The following is a 25,894-nucleotide window of genomic DNA, read 5'->3' on the forward strand; positions in this document are numbered from 1 at the left end:
CTTCAAGGAACTTATGGCTAGAATCAAGGACCACAAGTAGAAAGCAGCAGACAATAGAAGAAAAATGTAGTTAAGTGCTATACCAAGTAACACAGAGGATGACGGAAGCAAAGCATGCTGGGTGGAACACGGGCTGCAGAATGAGACAGAATGAGTGTGATCTGTATAGCCTTGAGTAAATTACTTCATTTTTCTGTAACCCTCTGAAATGAGCACAAGACCAGCCCACAGGGTCATCTTAAGGATAAAATAACAGAATTATATAAAGTGCCTGAAATAATATCAGACCCAGAGAAAGCACTCAATAATAAGAATTATTATTTTTTTGTATTAGAATAATTTATTGCAATAGTAAATTATGTTCTGTTTTTGCCAGGAAAGGATCCAGGTTTTATTGCTGGGGGAGGGGTTGAAGTTTATACGATTTGTAGGTCCTATTTTAAAAATATAATAAAAACTTATGAATACAAAATCAGGTATAAAGAAGTACAAATGCAAAACTCAAAGCAGACAAAGCCCCCTCAAAACATATTTTATTATTTAATTGCCTGAGGCATGTCTGTAATATTTCTTCCTACACTTTCTGATTATATACCCTTTGATTGCCTCTTCACATGACATTGGTTTTGTAACACATTCTCCAAAGCAAATACAAATATAACTCATTCTTCGAGCAGGGTTAATTGAAATTTTCTTTTTATTATTGATGGCTGAGATGCATAAAACATATGACTTTGCATCAGCTATACTTGCTGTTTCCACTACAGCTTATGTCTTACAAACAGGATTTCTGGTAAATTTTATTTCAAGTGATTTTCTGATAAATTTTATTTCCTGTAAAACAGGAAGAAAAATTTTTAAAAATTGGAAGAAAATATAACGCATATATAATTGTATACACAGCATCATAGAATATATTCCGGAGACAGCTTCTGTTTTGACTAGGCATCCATGAGAACAGAATACTTGGTGTACATTTTTCTATATTTGGTGATAAGAAGAATTTTTCACAGACCACCTTCAAGCTCCATGCATTTTAAACCTTCTTTCTCTTCCATCACTCATGGTATTTTTGGTGCCAGGTACCCAAGGAGATGTGCATACCCTAATTAATCCCCTGGCCTTGCCCAGAGAGTTGGCAGAGTGGCCAATAAGTGGATTTCTCGGAGCCATTCCTACACCAGAATGGCCAGCAATTACCTAACAATATACGCAAGTGATGTCCACCACATAAACATATTCTACTAAATCTGGAGTTCCTGTCGTGGTGCAGCAGAAACAATCCGGCTAGGAACCATGAGATTGAGGGTTCGATCCCTGGCCTTGCTCAGTGGGTTAAGGATTTGGCGTTGCCGTGAGCTGTGGTGTAGGTCGCAGGCATGGCTCAGATGCTGCGTTGCTGTGGCTGTAGCTCCAATTGGACCCATAGCCTGGGAACCTCCATATGCCGCAGGTACAGCCCTAAAAAGCTAAATACATACGTCTATACATACATACGTACATTCTACTAAGTCTAAACTAAATGTCTTTCCAACCCCAAATACTAGGAGAAAGAGAGAGTTGTCTTGCGGATTGAAGTTAGAATATCTTATTCCTGCTAATTTTGCAACCACCACAGGAATACATTGCTAGAGTTCCTGCCATGGTCTTGTGCAAGTGGGCCCGGGGCAAGGGAGGTGTCCTGAAGCTAAACTTCATTACCTCCATGGAAACGCTCTTAGTTCTTTCTGTTTTAGGGCAAAGAGACTTTATTCCCCATCTGAAAAAGAACATGCCCAGGGGCTCGGATGAGGCACAGCCCTTGATGGGAATCTGGGACATCTTCTCACATAAGAGCTGAGTCCTGGTCAATAGGCTGATGAGATCCAACCCTCAAGGACCTTGAAGAACAAGGAGTGAAAGCCTTTGGGCAGGAGAGAGAGTAAATGAAAGCATTTTATTTATTTATTTATTTATTTATTTATTTATTTATTTATTTATTTATTTTTGTCTTTTTGCTATTTCTTGGGCCGCTCTCACGGCATATGGAGGTTCCCAGGCTAGGGGTCGAATCAGAGCTGTAGCCACCGGCCTACGCCAGAGCCAGAGCCACAGCAACGCGGGATCCGAGCCGCATCTGCAACCTACACCACAGCTCACGGCAACGCTGGATCGTTAACCCACTGAGCAAGGGCAGGGATCAAACCCGCAACCTCATGGTTCCTAGTCGGATTCGTTAACCACTGCGCCACGACGGGAACTCCAATGAAAGCATTTTAAAAGACTGGTTTGACCAATTCAAAAAGATACATGCACCCCAATATTCATAGCAGCATTATTTACAGTTATGTACAAGCACCAAAATATGGAAGCAACTTAAGTGTCCATCAGCAGAGGAATGGATAAATGACATCATATGTACACTATGGGCTACTAGTCAGCCATAGAAAATGAAATATTGCCATTTGCAGTGACATGGATGGACTTGGAGGGCAGTATGCTAAGAGAAGTAAGTCAGAGAAAAACAAATGCCATATGTGGAATCTAAAAAATACAACAAACTGGTGAGTATAACAGAAGAGAAGCAGACTCACAGAAATAGAGAACAAGCTAGTGATTACCACTGGGGAGAGGGAAGGGGAAAGGGGAAATATAGGGTGTGGAGCTCTAAGTACAAACTATTATGTATAAAATAAGCTACAAGGTCGAGCTCCCTAGGGGCTAAGTGGGTAAAGGATCCAACATTGTCACTGCTGTGGTGCAGGTTCAATCCCTAGCCCTGGAACTCCCATATGCCATGGGTGTGGCAAAAAAAAAAAATATATATATATATATATATATAATACAGGGAATATAGCCAATATTTTATAATAACTATAAATGGAATTTAACCTTTTAAAAATTAATTTTGGGAGTTCCCATTGTGGCTCAGCAGAAACGAATCTGACTAGTACCCATGAGGATGCAGGTTCTATCCCTGGCCTCACTCAGTGGGTTAAGAACCCGGTGTTGCTGTGAGCTGTGGTGTAGGTCATAGATGAGGCTTGGATCCCACATTGCTGTGGCTGTGGTGTAGGCCAGCAGCTACAGCTCCTATTGGAGCCCTAGCCTGGGAACTCCCGTATGCCACGGTTCGGCCCTAAAAAGCCAAAAAAATTTTTTTTAAATATTAAAAAGTAATTTTGAACAGCTTGAATAACTATAGACAGTTTAGAAATCTTTGAATTTCCATTCTTCATTATTACAAAGAACAAATTTGCATTTGATTCTCTTGACAAAATGGCGTGATCATGATAAAACATGTAATATTTCAGAGTTCCTATTGTGGCTCGGTGGAAATGAACCCGCCTAGTATCCACGAGGATGTGGGTCAATCCTTGGCCTCGATCAGTGAAGGATCCCAAGTTGCAATGAACTGTGGTGTAGGTCGCAGACAAGGCTCAAATCTGGCGTTGCTGTGGCTGTGGGGTAGGCTGGCAGCTGCAGCTTCCATTTGACCCCTAGCCTGGAAACTTCTATATGCTATGGGTGTGGCCCTAAAAAGCAAATAGTAGTGATAATAGTAATAAAATGAAATAAATGATCTTGAAGGCTAGGAAGGCGCAGTCAGATGTGGGGTTGGTCAACCTGCATGACTAAAAGGAATCAGGATAAGGAGAGGTTTTGTGGAAGTGAAAAGCTTTGTGTGGCAGCTATATCAGGGGACAGCCAAAGTGAAGTGAAGGGCCCTGCCTCTTTTCCTATCTCCAAGGCATTTTTCTCTTGGGCCTTATCAATAAGCCATGATCTTAGGGTTCAAATCTTTCTGGTCTTCGGGACCTCCTGTCTGAGAAGCTAGTAGCCACCTTACCCATCAAACCTTGCCTCTGACCTAAAACCCTCTTAATTTTTGGTTCCAATATTTTCCGTTGTCAGCACCACGAGAAGGTAACCTGTCCTAGCTTTGTAGATCGAAGTGGGAATGACTTCTAGGTAAAATGCAGCTGGGAAAACTAGCTTTTCCTCTGTGGAATTTTCTTCTGTTCTTCTTGAAAACCTGACCTTTTCTTCCTACTGACAAGAAAAGGAAAAAAAAAATGCTTTATGGCAGAATTGATGTCATAGCAAGACAAAATGCATGTATGTCCTATAAAAGCTTTCCATATGGAATGTGCCCATATGCAGCCACAACAAGCTATGTCTATGTAAACTGGAGACGATAACAAGACTTACATTTATGCATATATGTAAAATCTTATTAAGGATTCATCAGAGATTGTGAAGCATGTGAAGCACATCTGTTCTATGAGATCTCATCAGACTCAAGGTGATCTTTATTTACATGCCATTAATCAAGGTTTTTAGAGGACAACATTAGAAACCAGAGATGGATGAAACCATCTAGGTGACTCAGAGAAGCTCTGCCTGGTGCCCTGTGCTCACTGACGCTTCTCTCAGGTCAGTTAGAATAGATGCAGGAAATCAGGTTGCCATCAGCTCTGCAGGAGTCTCTCCTTTTTTAGAGTAGATTGAGTTCTCTGGCCTCGGTTCACTCTGATTTAATCTTATCATTGACCCCTGGAAAGACAGTGAAAGTTCTGAGTATACATCCTGCTTATCATGAGTGCCTTTGGAATGCCTTTAAGAGAAGAGGAAGATTGGGGCTAGTAGATACAAACAATTACATTTAGAATGGATAAGCAAGGAGGTCCTACTGTACAGCACAGGAAACTGTATCCAATCTCTTGGGATAGACCATGATGGAAGATAATGTAAGAAAAAAAAAATATATATATATGTATGTATGACTGGGTCACTTTGCTGTCCAGCAGAAATGGACAAAACATTGTAAATCAACTATACTTCAATTAAAAAAATAGAGAGAGGGAAAAAGAGTGGATTTCCTTGTATGGAAACTTTGAGCCAAATGACTCCCCACCACCAGCTCAGCAATGACCTAAACCACAGACCATCACAGAGCCCTTCCCACTTGCCTTAAGGACCAATAAAGAGAGCAACACACACCTCCCAAAAGGGTAGGTAGCTTGACAGGAGATGCCATAAATAAGTAATTCACTCCCAGGTCCAATTTCTTTTGTTTAGTTTAAGTGTCCAAATACCATCTTGTTGTTTTATTAATGCAGGTGTCTCATTTCCATTCTCAGTTTCAAAGCTGATGGAATTGGGGGAAAAAAAACAAAAACAAAAAAAACTTGCATCTATTAGCAGGCCAAAGTCCATCCTGTGAAAATATGTTCATTTGGTCTACTGGCATTGTCTTCAGTTTGTTTGTTCATGACACATATGTTTCTGTCCTGTAGTTGTTTGTGCCTTGGTACTGTCTTAAAAGACGAAGCCCTTCCTGGCTGTATGTAAATTGGCCTCTACCAATCTGTGTGATCAGCTTGCAAAGGAAAATTGGCTCTCATCCTCTAGGGTGGATCATTAAAATGAGCCCCAGATGTGTCTGCGTGATGGTAGAGAAGCTCAAGAAAAGGTCTGCTCAGAGGCAAGCCCCAAAGTTGAACTAACTGAAGGACCTGGAAGAGATGCAGGAAGACTCAGAACTGGAAGGAACTGTAGAGAGGGTCCCGTTCAGTTTCCTCCAACAGCCGAGAAAACTGAGGTCTCGCCAGTTCAAATAATTTTTCTGACACTAGCATGAACTGGGAGAAAAGGCAAGAATAAAACCCAGTCCTCCTGACCTCCGCCCCATGCCAAGACTAACACCTGAGGTTCTTAAATAGAATTACCTAATCCATTAGCTTCATGTGCCAGGAAATATCCAAAGCCATAGCATAACTATGCTACTTCTTTGAAATCTTAAAAATTACCTAAAGATAAGTAAAAACAATTTTTTTATAAAAGCAGACATGTATTTATTTTGCAGAAAAGAAGGAGAAGGAGAAAAAAAATTACATGAATTTTTAAAGAGAATCCACATCTCAAAGAAAGGTTATGCTTGGGGCAGCTAAGCATAGACTCTCAGAAGATACACGCTGCCACTGCTCAGGGCACATCCTGTGCTGGTTTAACACTGCCTCTCGTGCCCAGGAACTCCTTTCAAGTACCACTTTGGCTAATTACTTTTTGTTCTGGCCATTTCCCCTGCTCTGTCCCAACATAAGCAAATACAAGTACCTAAGCCCACATATGCTTGAATCTGCTTGGCTTCCTTCTTGATGGATGGGACTGGGGGCAGGGGGATGCTTCAGTCTCTTATGCTGAAATTTCAATTATTTTTATTTTGTCTGCCATATTCTTTGGGGACTATAGGTCCAATTAAGCACTACTAGGACTAGGAAGGAATAACTTATACACACACACACACTCAATTCTACATAATGCTCTGCATAGTGCTTTTTCTTAGTTTGGATAACAAAGATGTTACTCAAATTCCTATCTACTTGTTTTTCTTCATTTTAATTTACTATCACTCCCATGTTTTAAAGGGTAAACACAATTTTTCCCCTTCACTTCATTTACCTCCTGTCCTAAAAAAAGGAGTTACTCTTAGAGTTTATTTAAAGCCTTTCTGGTATGTGGCATCTGCTTTCTGAAAGTATACACTGAAAGCCTGAACACTTTTACACTCCTTACCGAATGTCTTAAAATTTGGTCAGTACAACAGCTAGAATTATTTAGGTAGGTATTTCTGATTCACTTCTATCCAGAGAAACAGGCTAAAAAGATTTGTCCACATAGCTCGTTGCCCCGATGGCTCCAATTCCTTACCACTTCTTATAACCATGCACTTTCCCTGGTGTCTTTGCAACCCTTCCTAGGAAGTGGCAGAACATACTTCCCTGTTCTTCGATTAGAACTTTAGTTATGTGAATTGCTTTGGCTAATGGTATCTAACAGATATGGCCCTGGCAGAAGCTTAAATGGTGCTTTCATATCTGCCTGCTTGCTTGTGTCTCTGCCATTACCATAAGAAGATCATTCTCAAGCCTGATATACTCAGGAGGAGGATGAGAGACAGATGGAGCAGAATTGAATGGGGGTACCCAGTCAGCTCCAGATGTCTGCGTGAGTCAGCCAAAACCAGTATTTGGTTATTTTATTTGAGAACTTTGAAGATATCATCCTACTGACTCCTGATTACTGTTTTGTTTAAAAATTATCTGTTACTATTAACTATAATGGAAAAAATAAAAATCATAAAATTAAACAATTAAAACTATCTTTTATTGTTTCCCACCTGTCTATTGGCAAGATTTTTTTCTTCCTTATTTTTTAGCAGTTTTAAATGTGATGTGCTTAGACATGGTTTTCTTTACATTTATTTTTCCTGAGGTCTTTAGTGTTTCCTAAATCCGTGGCTCAATGTCTTTCAGGGTTGTTGTTGTTTTTAAATTCTCAGTCCTTATCTTTTCATGTATTGCTTCTGGCTCATCATTGCACTCCTCTTCTGCCAGGATTTCAATAAAATATATGTGTTGATGTTTTTACTATATGCCCTGTCTCATATTCTTATTGGTATTTTCCATTTTTTGTTACTGCTGTTGCTCTAGGATTCAGAATGGATATTTTCTTATGGTTTGTCTTCCACTTATTAATTCTCTTTTCATTTGACTCTAATTTGCTAATAAATTTATTCATTGAGTTCTGAATTTCAGCTATTGTTTTACTTCTAAAATTATCACTTGGTTCTCTATGTTTTCCATTCATCTGTCAAAATACTCACTGATTTTTTTATAATTTCCTGAATATTTCAAATCTCATGTGATACTCCATTTTCTATAGATTTGTTTCTATTTTTAATTATTTCTCTTACGGTTAATTTTTTTTCTTTTTTTCTTTTTTTCTTTTTTTTTTTTTTTTGGCTGCACCCATGACATACGGAATTTCCCAGGCCAGAGATTGAATCCAAGTTGCAGCTGTGAGCTATGCCACATCTGCAGCAATGCTGGATCCTTAACCTACTGCACAAGGGTGGGAGTCAAACCCACATTACTACAGAGATAATGCTGGATGTTTAACCCACTGTGCCACAGTGGGAACTCTGATTGGTTAATTTTTATTGAGTGTAAATATGACATCTGAAAGATGATAAAGATGATTTGAAATTTTAGATGACATTATTTTCCTCCAGAGACTTACATTTGCTTCTATCAGGCTAGGCTAAGGCATTTGCAATCCCAGATCACCTGAATGCAATCAAAAATTGAGATTATTCAAAACTGGTCCGTTTCTGGTTTACCCTTTCTCCAAGGATATAATTCTTCCTGGTCCCAAAGCCTAGGTGAGGGTTTCCAGGGCATTCCCCATCCTTGGCAAGCCATGATCTTCATTGTTGTCCTCCTAGATTTGTGGAGAGATTTTCTTTGATTCTCTACTGCCTTCTCTGAAATCAGCAGCTGCCTCCAAGAGAAAGCAGTCACAAATACTGAGCTTGGCTCTCTGAGTTTGAGTTTTCTTCCAGATTTGTTCCTGTAATTCTTCAGTGCCTTAATAGCTATCTTATGTCTTCAAAAAGATTTTTTTGCCCATATTCTCTCTGTGTTTTCAGAGCGAGAAAAGAAAAATCTCAAAAAGAATATTGAGATACATCGGAAATGTGGACTGGGAGTTTGGGATTAATAGATGCAAACTATTGCATTTGGAGTGGATAAGCAATGAGATCTTGCTGTATAGCGCAGGGAACTGCATCTAGTCTGTTGTGATGGAACATGATGGATGATAATGTGAGAAAAAGAATGTGTAAATACATATGTATGACTGGATCACTTTGCTGTATAGTAGAAATTGACAGAACACTGCAAATCAACTGTAATTTAAAAATAAAAATCATTAAAAAAGAAGTGTGGGAAACTTAAAAACAATGGAATGATACTTTTCGGACATTGGAAGTTTAGAACCTCTCTTTTTAATGAGGGAGTATTTGGTCATTATGTTGTTGTTGACCTTAAGTCATTTCAGCAGAAATTGAATCAGAAAGTGTCCTGATGTAACATTCTATTACGTATCTTTTCTACCTGTTTTCTTTTTTCTATTTCTTTCTTTTCTTTGTGTGTGTGTGCTGTAGTTTTATTCCAATGTATTTAGGTGTGGATTTATTTATTCTGTTCATAATTTGGTTGTATCTGCATGTTTTTCTTTGATTTGAGAAACAACCATCTGTTATCTCTTAAATTTTTGCCTCTCTTCAAATATTCTTCTGTGTGGAACTCCTGTTAGACATATGTTGGGCCTTCAGATTCAATCCTCTTTGTTTCTTACCTATCATTTTCTATCTCCTTATCTCTGAGAATAATTCCCCGCCTGCTCTCACATCTTGTTCTCTTTGGATGAATTCTTCAGCTCTATTCACTGGCATATTACTTGCTCATTCATCTGTATCAAATCTCTTGTTTACTTATCTATTGAGTTTTTATTTAGTTTTTCATTTCCTGAAGTTCTTTTATATGTTTACTTTTTAACTCACAGTATCCTATCTTGCAATGTTCTTTCTTTTGATTCTTTAATGATATAAAATATACTTATAGCATTTTTTCAGTTATCTCTTATGTCTGCTACCTGCTGTACTACCGTTTTTTTGTTGACTGTTTGCTCTCACGGTGACTCATTTCTTTGCATGGTCCATCATTTTTCACTAGTTGTTGACATTTTCCCCTCTAATCCCCGAGAGTACCCCTTAATCCTAAGTAGTGGAATTGTTCCTACAGGATTGTTTGCATTTCCTTCTGTCAAGGCTCTGGACATATTACTGAATGCAGACTGACTTTTGTGTTTGTTTATTTCTAAGTTTCACATTTCTTTACACTGTGGGTAACAAAAATGTGGACTTCATAACTTCATGGAACACAGGTTTAGAACTTTATTTTTTCCCTTATTTTGGTTTATTCACAAATTTACATATACATATATTTGCCCATCATTACTGAGAAGACAACAACCTTCTTTCCAGCTTTCTGGGTTATTGGGCAAGCCTCAAATATTCCCAGATTTAATAAGAAGCTTCATTCCAAGCTCCCCTCAATGCACAGATCCAAGTTTATGCATCCCGTTCCAAATGTGGACAGCAAAATCTTGCCTAGTTCTTACTGTCTGCATTTTGGTCTGGTATCCCCTGGGGCTTTACTGCTTCATTTCTTCTCATGATTCCAACTTTGAGTTTCTTCTCTGTTCTGACACCTAGGCATTTCCCTTTCTATGAAGTGACGTAATGTGTTACATTTTATTTCTGATATTTTCATATGACTTAATATCATGTAGAAGTTAAACATGTGAAGTCAGTCCATCTAGATTTGAATCCCAGCTCTACCGCATATTAGCTATATGACCATGACTACCTTGGAACATAATTTTCCTAATTTGTAAAATATGGCTAATAATACAGACCTCATTGGGGATTAAGAAGAATAAAATAAGTGGAGTGCCTAGAGCAGGATGTGACCCATATTAAAAGTGCAATAAGTTATTAACTCTTATTATTGTTCCTGCTATTTTTCTTACGGTCATCACCACCATTATCAGCTCATGCATTCCCATGTGTTTCTACCAAAAGCAGAGCCCTTTTTTAATGTAAATGCTACAGTATATTTTCTTTTTAACCCCCAAACAGTATCACCCTACCATCTGTCATACTAAGCAAGAATCCCTCCTCTCCAGCTCACATAGGCTCAGAGGATGCAAATCAAGTTTAAATTTAGTCTGTGTAAACTATAATTAGGAAGAGTGAAGTGTTTCAAGGGAAATTTATGTATTTTTAAACTAATAATAAATAATTGTTATTATCTCTCTCTCTCTCTCTGAATCATCTGAATCATGGCTCCTCTACATTAAGGCAAATAATTGAAAGAAAGGAGTTGCAGATTAGTGATACCACCAGTGGCTCAACTATCAAAACACGCTTTGAGTTGAATACCCTGTTGTGAATCCCCTAGAGACAGAGGTCCTCAGACGTGAAGGCCTAGCAAGAATGAACGAAGTGGGGGATAATGAGGGAGGCTTTGTAGCAAAGTCTGATGAATGACTCCTTGACATTCTCTGATCTCTGACATGACAGGCATATGGTGTTTATCAATAAATAAAAAGGATATAATTATGTTGAGGCTGAAGCATTCAGGGCTTGGTAACATTTGGTAAGCTGGAAAGCTGTCTGCCCTGATCTTTCTCTTGACAGGTGGAATAAAATGAAATATCTCCATAAAAATCTACTCCATAAAGAGAAAGTACACGATGGTCTTTGGTCATATTTAGTTTCTCCAAAGAAGCAGTAGGTCATGCTCTAATTTGTGTCCATAGATTTATGTTAATATATTATTTAAATGACACTTCAATGTAATCACAATCAGTCCTTAGAGGTTTCAATGCACAGCTCCTAAAAATATCCCTAGCCAGAAGGTCAGGGCTTTTCATGGCACATGCTTAGGATAAAATCTTTGCTTTCACTGGTAGATTTTTTTTTCTTTCTGTTGCATCTCATATTCAATCTTTAGGAAATCCTGTTGGTTCAACCTTTAATCTATGTCCAGAATCTCATAATTTCCCTCCATTTCTACTGCCACGACCACAGTCTGAGCCTCTCACCTGAATGTTATTATTACCTCTTAATAGTCCCCCTGCTTATCACTTTATGGTCTAGAGTGATCTTTAAAAGGATTTGTTGGAAAGCTAGAGCTTGAGGTAAAGAGTATTGTATTGGAGTTTCCACTGTAGCTCAGTGGGTTAAGAATTGGACTGGTATCCATGAGGATGAGGGTTTAGTCCCTGGCCTTGCTCATTGGGTAAAGGATCCAGCATAGGTCACAGATGAAGCTCAGATCTGGTGTCGTTGTGGCTGTGGTGTAGGCCAGCTGCTGCAGCTCTGATTCGACACGTGGCCTGGGAACTTCCATATGATGTAGGTGAGGCCCTAAAAAGACCAAAAAAAAAAAAGAGGAGGAAGAAGACCCAGATTACCCACATATCTGACCTCTAGTTGTCCTTTTCACTTAACTGTTGTCACTAACTACTTATGCAACTTTGGGAGAGCCAAGGGATGACAGTGTCAGATGTCTCATCTTTATAATGAGTTTTGGAAGATCCATCCATCTCTAAAAGTCTGTGATTCTATATAAAAAGATAGACCAGAAAGTAAAGAGACTATTTTTACAAACATACCAGAAGTTACATGTAATAATAAATAATCAGAATAATTACCCTAATAAGCTATTTGCTTATCCTGATAATGCTACCAATGCTCAAAATATTCTTGAAATTTGTATTTTGAATTTTCTTTGTAGCAGGGTAGTGTTTAAGAATTATTAGGAGTTTCTGTTGTGGCTCAGTGGTAAGGAACCTGACTAGTAACCTGAGGACACAGGTTCAATCCCTGGCCCTGCTCAGTGGGTTAAGGATCTGGCATTGCTGAGAGCTTTGGTGTAGGTTGCAGCCATGGCTTGGATCTCGAGTTGCTGTGGCTGTGGTGTAGGCTGGTAGCTGTAGCTCCAATTCAACCCCTAGCCCGGGAACCTCTATATGCCATGGGTTAGGCCATAAAAAGACAACAACAACAAAAAAGAAAGAATTATTAACAAATGTTTTAATCTCAGCCAGTAAGACACAGAGCTAGGACTTGAACCCAGGCAGTCTGGCAGCAACATCTGTGACCTTAACATCTATGCTATAATTTAATTAAAGTTACATTTCTTTTATGCCAGAGTTTGTGGAATGAGTTGATCTATTACAGCCTAATTTAAGATTATGAAGGTTTATGTCTATGTTTTCTTCTAAGAGTTTCATATTTTTACCTCTATACTTAGGGCTCTCATCCATTTTGAATTAATTTTTGCATGTGGTGTGAGATAAAATCCAACTTTTTTTTTTTTTTTTGCATGTGGATATTCAGTTGTCTTAGCACTTTTGTTAAAAAGATCATTCTTTTTGCACTTAATTATCTTGGCACACTTGTCAAAAATCAGTTGACTATAGGAGTTTCTGCAGTGGTGCAATGGGTTAAGGATCTGGTGTTCCTACAGCTGAGGTGTAGGTAGCAACTTCAGCTTGGATTCAGTCCCTGGCCTGGGAACCTCCATATGCTGAGGGTGCAGCCAAAAAAGAAAAAAAAAATCAGTTGACTATAAATATATGGGCTTAATTCTAGATGATGAATTTTTTATTCTGCTGATCTATATGTCTAGTTTTATTCCAGTACAACGGAGTCTTGATTACTAGTTTTCTCCTAAGTTTTGAAATCAGAAAGTATGAGCCCTCCCACTTTGTTTTCTTTTCCAAGACTGTTTTGACTATTCTGGGTCTCTTATAATTCCATATGAATTTGAGGATAAGCTTGCTAATTTCTGCCAAAAAATAAAAAATAAATAAATAAATAAAAAAGCAGCTGGGATTTTTGAGAGATCACATTGAATCTTTACATCACTTTGGAAAGTTGCCATCTTAATGTTAAGTCTTCTAATTCAGAATTCAGAATCTGGGATGTCTTTCCATATGTGTAGGTCCCCTTTAATTTCCTTCAATGATGCTTTGTAGTTTTCAATGTTCAACTCTTGCTTTGCTTGGTTAAATTTATTTGTATTTTATTTTTGATACTATTATAAATGGAATTTTTCTTTAATTTTATTTTTGGATTGTTTATTGCAAATGTATACAAATGCAATTAATTTTGTATTGTATTTGTGCTGTATTACAATTGGCTTGGCTTTTGGCAGTTTGACTATGAAATGTGTGTAGGTGTGGGTCTCATTAAGTTCTTCTACTTGGAGTTTATTGAGTTTCTCAGGGTGTGGATTAATTTTTTTCATCAAATTTCAGGAGTTTCAGCCATAATTTCTTTAAATATTCTTCCTATTATTTTCTTTCGCTTTTCCTTCTGGGACTCCTATATATGAATATACATTTATGATAGCCACAAGTCTCTGAGTCTCTGCTCGTTTTTTTTTTCCTTTTTTTTTTTTTTTGGTCTTTTTAGGGCTGCACCCATGACATATGGAGGTTCCCAGGCTAGCAGTCGAATTGGAGCTGTAGCTGCCAGCCTACACCATAGTCACAGCAACGTGGGATCCAAGCCACATCTGTGACCCACACCAAAACTCACGGCAACACCAGATCCCTAACCCACTGAGCGAGGCCAGGGGTCAAACCAACATCCTCAAGAATACTAGTCAGTCTCATCAACTGCTGAGGACATGATAGGAACACTTCTGCTTGTTTTCTTATTTCACTAGTCCTTCTCAGTTTCCCAGACTGGATAATCTCAATTCTATTTCTCAATCACTGAAGTTCAGTGATTCTTTCTTCTGCCAGCTCAGATCTGCTGTTGAACCTCTCAGCGAATTTTTCATTTCAGTTGTACTTTTCAACTCCAGAATTTCTAATTGATGCTTTTTATTAATTTCTATGTATTGATAATCTCTGTTTGGTGAGACATAATTCTCATACTTTCCTTTATTACTTTTTAAGATACAGCTTCTTTAGTTCTTTGAAAGTATTTATAATTCCTAATTTGAAGTCTTTGTCTAGTAAGTCCAATTTTTTGGCTTTCTCAGAGATAGATTCTTTTGACTACTTTTTTGCCCTGTGCTTGGGTTTTTCTGCTTCTTGGTATGACTCATATTTTTTGTTAGAAATTTGTTAAAACTGGATCTTTAAAATAATATAATTTGGCAACCATGGGATTCATATTTCCCGTCTCCTCAGTGTTTATAGCTGTTTGTCATTGCTGTTGTTGCTGCTCTTTGTTTAGCGACTTGATGAAGCAATTCTTTAAATTCTTTGTTGTGTCTAGCCACCAAAGTCACTGCCTGGTTAGCTTAGTTATCATCTAACAACTGGACATCAATTTCCTAAGAAATTTTGTGTCCATGTTGGGATATACATTTAATGCTCTAGCAGTGTAAAACTGTTTAGCCTTTATTTCCTGCTTGCACAGGACTTTAAAGTCAGCCAAAGGTGAGATATTAGGGTCTTCTCTGATCTTTCCTGGGAATGTGCACAGTCTTGCAAATGCTTGTGGACTCCTATTTTCTCAAGAATATGGCAGTTTTACAAAACTCCCTATGGATATCTCATTCCCTGGTTTTTTCTTTTAAGCTGTTTAGTCATCATTGGTTACTATGACCTTAGGCAGCTACAATGTTATACAATTGCCACTGAAAGTTTTTTGACAAGTGCCCCAGGAAAAAGACCATGTGCACAGTGTTCTGTGTGAGGTCAAATAAAGACAAGCTCCTCTGTGAGTGGAAATTTTTCAAGAAGCTGTCAGATAGGTCAAATAATGACAGTTCTCTGGGAATGGCGCATTTTATGGATGCTCCAACACCCTTTTGCCCCCTCCAGTGGCTGCTAGGATCCTGTTTTCATACCCACTGTGACTGAAAGGCTATTGGTTTTCAAGACTCCTAGAAAAACTGGACTTCAAGAAATTAGAGAGACAAAGATGGAAATTTGCTAAGATAAAATGCCACAAAGTTCACTATTCTTACCAAGAGTCACCTGCTTTTCTTTAATAAATATGCCTCAAATTTTTGCTGGTATTTGATTAATTTCCAGAATTCTGAAAACACTGATTTTGACAATTTTTTTAGCTGATGCTCTCATTGCTTTTATGTGAGAACAGATTTTCAAAGTTCCTTATTCCAGCAGTCCTGAAGTGTTTTCTCTTCTTTCAATATGTTCTTTTTCTTTCTTTCTTTCTTTTTGGTTGCCGTGCACATGCAGCAGCTTGATATGGGAATCTCAGTTCCTAGCCCAGGGATTGAACCTGGGTCACAGTAGTGAAAGTGCTGAGTCCTAACCACTGGACAACCAGGGACCTCCTTCCGATATAACTTTTGTAATTATAGTTGATTTGCCATGTTGTGCCAATTTCTGCTGTACAGCAAAGTGACTCGGTGTTATGTATATATTCTTTTTTTAAACATTATTTTCCATCATAGTCTCTCCCAGGAAACTAGATATAGTTCCCTGTGCTATACAGTAGGACCATGCTGTTTATCCATTCCAAGTGCAAAAGTTTGCATTTACTAACCCCAAACTCCCAGTCATCCCACAGCTTCCCCTCCCCTCTGGCAACCACAGTTCTTTTCTCTATGTCTGTGAATCTGTTTCTGTTTTGTAGATAGGTTCATTTGTGCCATATTTGAGATTCCACATGTAAGTGATATCATATGGTGTTTGTCTTTCTCTTTCTGACTTACTTCACTTAGTATGATAATCTATAGTTGCATCCATGTTGCTGAAAATGGCATTATTTCATTCTTTTTTATGGCTGAGTAGTATATAGGTACCACATATATACTTTGTATATATGTACCACATCTTCTTTATCCATTCATCTGTTGATGGACATTTAGGTTGCTTCCATGTCTTCCTGTAAATAGTGCTACAATGAACACTGGGGTGCATGTACATTTTTAATTATAGTTTTCTCTGGATAGATGCCCAGGAGTGGGATTGCTAGGTCATATGGTAGTTCTATTTTTAATTTTTCGAGGAACCTCCATATCATTCTCCCACAGCAGTTGTACCAATTTACATTCCCAGCAGCATTATGAGAGGGTTTCCTTTTCTCCACACCTTCTCCAGTATTTATTGTTCATAGACTTATTACTGACGGCCATTCTGACCAGTGTGAGGTGGTACCTCGTTGTAGTTTTGATTTGCACTTCTCTAATAATTATCAATGTTGAGTATCTTTTCATGAGTCCACTGGCCATTGCGTGTCTTCTTTCCCTCCAATATGTTCTTAAACTAAGTGTTTAGACACTTTGATTCCTCTTGACCAAGAAAAAACAAACCGCATTTTTAAAATTATAGTTAATTTACAGTGTTTTTTCAATTACTGTTGTACAGCAAAATGGCCCAATCACACACAGTCCCCTGTGTGAACAGTAGGGAACTGTCCCATTGCCTATCCATTCCAAATATAAAATAGATCATTATTTTGAAAGTCCTGTCTACTTTTAATACATAGCAACTTTTTAGAGTTTTATGATATCACAGGCAACTTCTCCAAATGATATCCTTTTACGTGGGACCCCACCCTTGATTTGGGGTAATGCTGAGCAGCTCGCTGATTACCAAGTGAGGAAAAAGCAGTCCTTTCTTCCTCCTTTTTACTTGCTTTCTAGTCAAAATTTTATTTCTTCTGAAACCTTTATATTCTACCCTCATCCTCCTGTTTACAATAGTTTAAGAATGTTTTGCTGAGCTAAAATATAAAACACCACCAGCATAGCCTAATTCATATTAATAAAAGAATGGAATAGAAATCAGGCTACTGATGAATATCACACAACAACCACTTTTCAGAAAAGTGCCTGACCCCAGTAAGAGATAAAATAGAGCAGTTCAGAGTTCTCCTTGTGGCTCAGTGGTTAACAAACCCAACAAGTATCCATGAGGATGTGGGTACAATCCCTGGCCTTGTTCAGTGGGTTAGGGATCCAGCATTGCCATGAGCTGTGGTATAGGTTGCATATGTGGCTTGGATCTGGCATTGCTGTGGTTGAGGTGCAGGCCAGCAGCTGCAGCTCCAATTCAACCCCTAGCCTGGGAACCTCCATATGCTGTGGGTGCGGCCCTAAAAAAGACCAAAAAATTAAAAAAAAAAAAAAGGGAAGTTCCTTTTTTTTTTTTTTTTTGGCTGCTCCTGTGGCATGTGGAAGTGCCTGGGCCAGGGATCCAACCCACACCACAGCAGCAACCCAAGCCACTGCAGTGACACTGCCAGATTCTTAACCCACTGTGCCACAAGAAAACTCCTTACAATTCCTCTTTTTAACTCATACTGTCTATGGATCAATTTGATCTGAGGAGAATTCTGGAAATCCTTAACCAATGCATTTTGGCATTTAGAGAGTTTTGTGATAGAAGTGCCTAGAATGGTTCAGGAAAATGAAGAGGTAGATGTGGGTCTTCTAACATTTTAAAAAATCTCCAAACTTACCATATTTCCCAATCATAAATATTTTATTCTTCCCAAAATTACCAATATGATTGAGATGATGACACCATATATATATATATATATACATACATATATAGTCACTAAGAAACATACTTTAAGAAAAGGTAAAGATTTAATGCCCATATATATAAATAATACAATATTTAGACCTAGACTGATTTATTTTGATACATGGTACTATGATATTTCTTATAAAGTAAAAGGATCCCAAGAAAAGGTTTGTTTGCTTTTTTCATGTAAAACTGCTTATTGGTCTTTTTTTCCTAAGGAAAAAAAATGACGATTTTTCACTTAAGAAAAGGAAAAGGTAAGTTGAAATTGGAAGAAAAATAGAATTAGAAAAAAAAATCTGTTTTTAAAGCTGTGAGGGAAATATTTTATAAACATTTTTCTAGGATTAGAAAAATAACCAACTGAGCAATTAGTTACATAAGTTAAATAACTTTTATATCCGTGATTCCTCTCTTGAATTGTTCTTTTAAGTTAAAAGAAATCTGTTTTAATTGTGACAGCCTACCTTGAGATGGAGTCTCAATGCCAGTTGAAAATGACGTTGTTCCATATACAAATAGGGGCCAAGTACTTTCATGCAGTGTAATATAAATAGAAACAGAACAGATAAGCCAAAATAAATTATATTCATAAAATGTTTGGGTTGTTTCACTGTGTTTTTGTGGGTATAATTAGATGAATTGCTTTGTTTTATAAGCAGAAAGAAATAGATATCTTAACCATAATTATGCATATCCACATGCATATTAATTTTTATTTCATTATTTTCACTGTTTATGTGATTTAAACACAGTACACAAGCTTTTTTTATTTGCACAAGATCCCCTCAGAGTCACTGCCAGAATCTGACAGAACTCCGGATTGTGTTTGACTCTCCAGTATGTTTCTTAGTTAATTTATTGGCACTTATCTCTTTGGCAGAGCCTGATAGGCGTATATAGACAGACTTCAGGCTCACCTTAACTGACACTCCTGCACTCCCATTAACTGGTCACTGTGCTGTCTCTTCCATTCTTTCCTTCGAGGCTCCAAATTTCTGAAGATGCCTCTCACAACAAGGCCATAGACCTGTGGGTAGGCAGGAATATTGCTGGATGAGAAAAGATCAATATTCAGATGTCAGAGAAAACACTTGTAATTATGTTTTCAGGCCCAGAAATGTCACCTAAAAAGAGAAAGCCAAGTCTCTGTAAAGCACTATGATCTTCTGAAAAAAACCACTTCTAGGAACAGATGTATTCCCATTCTCATCCCCTTCTCCATCCAGTGTAGGCACAACATGGGCATGGGCATGGCCTGGCCAAACACTTCCAGTTCCTCTTTCCCATGTTCTTTAAAAAACTCACATATGTATACCCAAGCAACGGTTGCAAATGCTTATATCAATGAGCCTAAATTTTCTGTGCTGAGAGGTTAAGTACTACATTTGCTAAAAACAAATCTGGTATCTTCAAAGAAAAAATTTTGAGGCAGTGAAGATGTACACTTGAAGCTTATGGATCTCTGGGTTTTGTTTGTTTGTTTCGCCACACCCAGGGATCAAATCTGAGCCACAGCTGTGAACTACCCACAGCTGCAGCAATGCCAGATCCTTAACTGCTGCGCCACAGCAGGAACTCTACTTGTGGATCTCTTAAAAGACAAATTTGCATTGTAATTGTGTCTCTTTATGTTGCTTTTAGTTCATTTTTACTGCTTCTGACATTGTCATTAACACAAGTATGTTCTAAGATAAACTTTGAAATATTATAATCAATTTTGTACAACTTGCCTAGAAATTGATGGATAAGGATGCTGATCTGGAAGTTGACTTTGATGGACTAATTTTTTTTTTTTTTTTTTTACTGCCTCTGTATTTCAAAATCTGAGTTCTCTTGTGGTGCAGCTGGTTAAGTGGCTTGAGTCACTGCTGTGGCATGGGTTTGATCCCTGGCCTGAGAACTTCCATATGCCAAGGGTATGGCCAAAACAAACAAACAAACAAACAAACAACACCTGATTATTAAAACTGATAGTTTCTGGTAGTTTCCCTTGTGGCTTAGCAAGTTAGGTTAGTGTAGGTCAGAGGTCAGATAAGGCTTGGCTGTGATGTTGCTGTGGCTGTGGTGTAGGCTGGAAGCTGCAGCTCCAATTTGAGTCCTAGCTGGAAACTTCCATATACCAAGGGTGTGACCCTAAAAAGACCAAAAAAAAAAAAAAAAACAAACTGATAATTTCTTTGTCTTTTGCTTAAGGCAAAAGTTTAGTGTGAAGAAGATGTTTATTCACAATCTGATAGATTATCTGTATAAATATGTACCTTATAAACACTCATTGCTACATAACAAGCCTCAAGACATGTTTGTTTGATGAATTTTTTAAAAAAAGAGGAGTTCCCGTGGTGGCACAGTGGTTAATGAATCCAACTAGGAACCATGAGGTTGCGGGTTCAATCCCTGCCCTTGCTCAGTGGGTTAAAGATCCGGCGTTGCCATGAGCTGTGGTGTAGGTAGCAGACGTGGCTCGGATCCCTCGTTGCTGTGGCTCTGGCATAGGCTGGTGGCTATGGCTCCGATTAGACCCCTAGCCTAGGAACCTCCATATGCTGCGAGAGCAGCCCAAGAAACGGCAAAAAGTCAAAAAAAATAATAATAATAAAGTAAAAAATTAAAAAAAAAATACATTAATGGAGTTCTCTGGTGGACTAGTGGTTAAGAATCTGGCGTTGTCACTGCTGTGGGTCAGGTTGCTGCTGTGGTGTGGGTTCCATCTTTGACCCAGGAATTTTGTATGCCGTGGGCACAGCCAAAAAAAAAAAAAAAAAAAGTTCAAAAAAAGAAATACATTCATATATTTAGAGTAAAGGAGTTTTCATCAAAAATATCCATACAATTGATTTCAAGGAATTCTGGTTCAGACCCATGATTCACCAGCTGGTATCAGTCTATTATGTGAGATACCAGCCAAAAATGGATGGCAAGTGTTCCACCAAAGCCCCACTCAAAGGTGGCCTTGAAAGACAGTGATAGAGCGAAATTGTCCACTTGGGTACAGTTTAGGCAGAGTCCTAGCTCATCCACATTAATGTGGGAAAAGAAGTGGATCAAGTTTAGAATCTATATAGAGAGGTGGCCGCAAATTATTGGCCCATCTGATCAGGGGCCTGGAAGAAGAAATGTTGGAAGATTGAGGACCAGAAGTCTTGAGAGGAAGAGGCATGTGGATCTCTATAAGGCAGTGGGTACCAAGTGTGAAGACCTCTGTAGCATATATTAATGCCCATCAGAGTGTAAGGTCACAGGGGAATCTGCTGAGTTGATGAAAATGTTTTACATTTTGACCTGGGCAGTGGCTACATAGGTATATACACATGTACATTTAGATTTGTGCACTCGAGTATATCTAAGTTATATCTAAAATTTAACAGTTTTTTTCCAAAGGTAAAATAGGATTTATTTGAATCCCGTTTGAATTTTTTTGCTAGATGCATGACCTTCTGGAAACAATTTCTAGGCCTTGGCTTTCTCAACTCCAAGTGAGAGATTGGACTGGATGATCTTAATTACATGGAACGGGTCTACCAAAACAGTTCTTTGAAGTTTTGTTTTTTTTTTAATTGAAAGAAAAAAAGAAAAAAAAACTATTAAAAAAAAAAAAAAAAGACAGTTCTCAAAAACAAATGGTCCATAGACATATGGGAAAAAACTAAGCAACAAGAAAACCTTTTCACCCCAGAAAATACACATATTTTCACAATTAAATGCTAATATTTAGTGTAGTTTTTTTAATTACTATTGCTTCCAAAGCATTCACCCTATTATTTCTTCTTCCCAAAAGAACCCAGAATCTTACAACCGTAGGGTTTGGTAGGGTTCCTTAGTTCTGGGCCATCACAAGTCTGAGCAAATCAATGTCGTCTCACCTCTGTACCTTAGGGAAGTATCCCACCATGGGCAAACAGAATGGAACCCAGGCCTAAGAAAAACAAGTCACATTCCTTGGCTTCTAAGACTGGCTCAAAGCTTGCAACCTAAGATGATACAATCAAAAGGAAGATCAGACTTTGGTTTGATAATTGGGCAAAAAGAAGTTTTACTTTTCCCTGCCTGTGAACAAGGAGGCTCATGGCTTGAGAACCTCTGGCAGCCAACTTGCTACCTTGAGGGATCTGGCTAAAGAACAAAGCCAACCAACAGAAGAGGACAAAGGCAGGAGGGTCTCAGCAAATGCTGTCATAGTCTTGGTGACAGCATGACCGCTGGGGTCAGACCACAGCTAAAACCTGCCTTGCCTCTGGACTTTTCAATGATAGGAGACAAAAAAAGTCATTTTTCTTACTTGAGCCAGCACGAGTTAGGATTTTTCTCAGTTGCAAACAAAATGATTCTATCTTATACAGCAATATCAGTGCGGATTCTGGGCAATTGACATTAATATGCTCCCGGTAGAAGCAAAATCTGTACTCCCTTTGGCAGGGCAATTTAGCAATGTGTCAAAAGATTTACATATGGGCATACCCTTCAACTTCATATGTAAACTTGTAAGAATTTATTTATTCATTCAACAAATATTTAAGCATTATTCTCGGAGTCAAGGGGTGCCAAACATTATTCTGGGAGTCCAGGGGTTCAGCTGTGAACAAAACAAAATCCCTTATGGAACCAGCCTTAGGAAATAATCAAGGATCCATAAAAAGACTTACCAACAAAGACATTAGGTTCACAGCTCTTTATAATAGAGAAAAATTGGAAACAATAAAAATGCCCAACAAAAGGGGATTGCTTAACCTAATGTGGAGCCACTGACATGATAAAATGCTATTTAGGCATTTAAAATGAACTGTAGAAATTAATGATAAGAAAAAATGTTCACCATATACTATTAGGTGAAAAAGTTGATAGTAACACAAAATGCAGAGGATAACTTATGTTTGTACACTTATAACTGCACATTTATGTACAAAAAATACCTGCTATTAGACACTCTAAAATATTACATTATTCTGGGTAGAACTGTGGGTGATTTTGATTTCACTCTTTGTATATCTTTATGCTTTTTCATCATTGTCTGTCATAAATACGTCTTGGCTCTGTTAGAAGAGGAACTACCTCAAGTAGTTTACCTTAAAAAGTAAATAAATAATGTAACCTGGTATTTCGAATGGATAAGCAATGAGGTCCTACTGCACAGCACAGGGAACTATGTCCAATCTCTTGGGGCAGAACATGATAGAAGATAGTATGAGACGAGAGTTCCTGTGGTAGTGCAGCAGAAATGAATCCAACCAGTATCCGTGAAGATGCAAGTTCAATCCTGGCCTCGCTCAGTCGGTTGGGGATCTGGCATTACTGTGAGCTATGGTGTAGGTTGCAGATGCGGCTCGGATCCCACATTGCTGTGGCTGTGGCTGTGGCCAGCAGCCTTGGCTCCGTTTAGACCCCTAGCCTGGGAACTCCCATATGCCGCAAGTACAGCCCTAAAAGGCAAAAAAAAAAAAGATAGTATGAGAAAAAGAATGTATCTCTATATATGTATGTATGACTGGGTCACTTTACTGTACAGAAGAAATTGACACAATATTATAAGTTAACTATACTTCAATTTTTAAAAAGTAAGTAAATAACACTTGGGTGCCGACATCAGGCTATCTCATAAATGCCAGCTGACTGGCTCAACATCTGTAGATCAAGGGTCAGATTAGCATCTTCCATTCTAGGGTGCATATGGTCAAGACGGACTGTCAAAGGTGTTTCTAACCACATTTGTACTTTTCAATAAAGGAAAGCAAACGAGGTCTTGGAGCTGGTTAATGATGGCTTGGACTGGGCCTTAGTCTCCTGTCTTAGGATCCAGGGCTATTTTCACTACACTGTGTCCTGGGCCTCCCAGCAACATCATCAGAATGAATCTGTCATCCAGAAAAAGTCATTCAATACCATTTGGAGAGATCATCTTCTCCTTAAAATAACTTGGCAACTCCAAGGCTCACTGTTTAAAGACTTAAAACCAAAGTACACCCTGAATTTAAAGTGTGAAGAAACACAGTGGATTTAAACTGTTTGAATTCTCTTCCTTCCCTTTTAGACTTATGTAATAGAATTTAAAGTGTGTGGACACTTAAAGCCACTTCTACACAGGCAGCATGAAACTGTCGGATGGGCGAGGTGGCAGTGAACTTTCTTTGTCCCCCTCACTTTCATTTTCGCCCTTCCCTCATCCTCTAATGTGACACTATTTTGCTGTCTATTTTCTGGACGCTGGATGATAAAAGAGGCATTAGGACTTTCATGATTGAATAACAGTTACAAATTTCCATTTCATTTTACTTACCAGCTTAGATGTGGGTTAATGCAGCATGAACAGAATTCTCCCAGAGGTGGATCTGAGCTGAACTGACTAGGTTTCTGACTGCCAACTCTTCTGCACCCTAAAATAGCAGCATAACCTATTACACACATTTGTTATCTGTTACTAAGAGAAAATTACCAACCCACCCAGAAAAACAGAAATACATCTGATCATGGGACTTCTGCAAAGGGCAGAAAACCTGTTGGGTTTACATCAGAATGCTCACAGACTCTCAAAAGAAGGTAAATATTTCCAAACAACCAAAACAAAAGACGTCATGGAAGCTACATTTTTGTTTTCCAAATTAAAAAAAAAAAAAAAAAAGTGCCTGGCTGAAATATTTTGCAAATGGTTAGTTCTAAGAATGTATTTTCTCTCATCAAGCTTGCAAGTAGATAAGATACTTGTTTTACAATAGCAGGTCTCTCCAATAAATATTTCTTCAGTATTCATGTGTGTGGTACCCAGTGGAAGACATCATTGACCTGCAGGAGATCCAGCAACATCTTAAGAGACCAGCCCTTCCTGGAGGAGAGTAACTGCCCAGAGCAATAGCATCTCTGGAGGAGGCACCTCCTTAACCTGGAGTAGTATTTCCCTCCCTTGGGAAATATTACTCTCTTTACTCAACTTTCTTTATTAGCTCAGAGTTGATCTCCATGATTAAGTTAAGAGGAAGAGGGGGGAAAAAAAACAAACAGATAAATGAACATGAAACTTGGAATTTTGGTTTTAGCCTTTCAGATCAGATAAAGATCTTCAACAAAGTGGACAATAATGTACTGTAAGTAATGAGATAATATTGATCTTGCCATGGAGTTGGAATCGAGGATTCAGGGCCATCCATATGTAGTCACTTGGATATGACAAGCTTGGAACCTATTTATAACTTTTAAAGGATTTTATGGCTCTTCCTTTCTAGAGAAACACACATCATATCGCTGTGAATATACAAGCGTTCTTCTCTGCCAAAAGCAGCCGAGAAAGCAAAAGGATTACCCAAGTATTGTTTCTCAAACCTGAATTTGTAATGGGTAATTATGCAGAAATATTTGGTACTTAATAATCTTGAAACTTTGAATTCGCAAAGATTTTATGTCCCCAAGGCTACATGGTCTGATGGCTCAGGTTCATAAACCCACTAAGAATGAATCTGGCTATTGTAACTGTACCTACTTAAGAGCAAATGTCAAACAAACCCAGCTTCAGCAATGCCTCGCCCTAACCCAGCACCTGCCTGTGGGGGGCGCTCAGTGGTTTGTCAAGCTGAACAGAGTATGACTTCAGCTTCTAGTTAAATTGGTTTGGAAAATAAGGTATCTTCATTCCTCTTAACCTTTGTTTTCAATGGATCACGTAACACCAGATTAAAGTAATGCTTTAATTATCCCTGGAATTCAAAATTCGGGAGATCCAAGCATCATTTCATACAAAATGAAGGACGTTTCAAACAAAGTTATCAAATTTATTGTTGGAAGGACTGCGGAGGACGGCCACAGTAGTTTCTCTGAGACCATGGCAGGGAAGCATCTTTTTTCCAGAAGCCAAGTTCTACCACCCAGGTATCCCAACCTAGGATCAGAATTTCCTTGTAGATTTCACCACTTTACCTCCTGAACATGGGCGCTGCTGGCTACACTTCCAGACATCCACCTCCCTGATATTATCACAGTCTCTCTG

General features: G+C 38.3%; 1 long non-coding RNA gene across 1 annotated transcript; it reads right to left on the reverse strand.

Moving 5' to 3' along the window:
* Positions 1-4,296: 4,296 nt before the first annotated feature.
* LOC125136326 (uncharacterized) lies at positions 4,297-24,377 on the reverse strand. The gene is made up of 3 exons (XR_007137156.1): positions 24,197-24,377; positions 18,846-18,955; positions 4,297-4,536 (listed from the first exon to the last, which is right to left on the reverse strand). It is a non-coding gene; the product is annotated as an uncharacterized LOC125136326 (long non-coding RNA).
* Between the last annotated feature and the right edge of the window lie 1,517 nt (positions 24,378-25,894).

The sequence above is a fragment of the Phacochoerus africanus genome, chromosome 9, assembly GCF_016906955.1.
Source record: "Phacochoerus africanus isolate WHEZ1 chromosome 9, ROS_Pafr_v1, whole genome shotgun sequence".
NCBI classification, from domain to species: domain Eukaryota; kingdom Metazoa; phylum Chordata; class Mammalia; order Artiodactyla; family Suidae; genus Phacochoerus; species Phacochoerus africanus.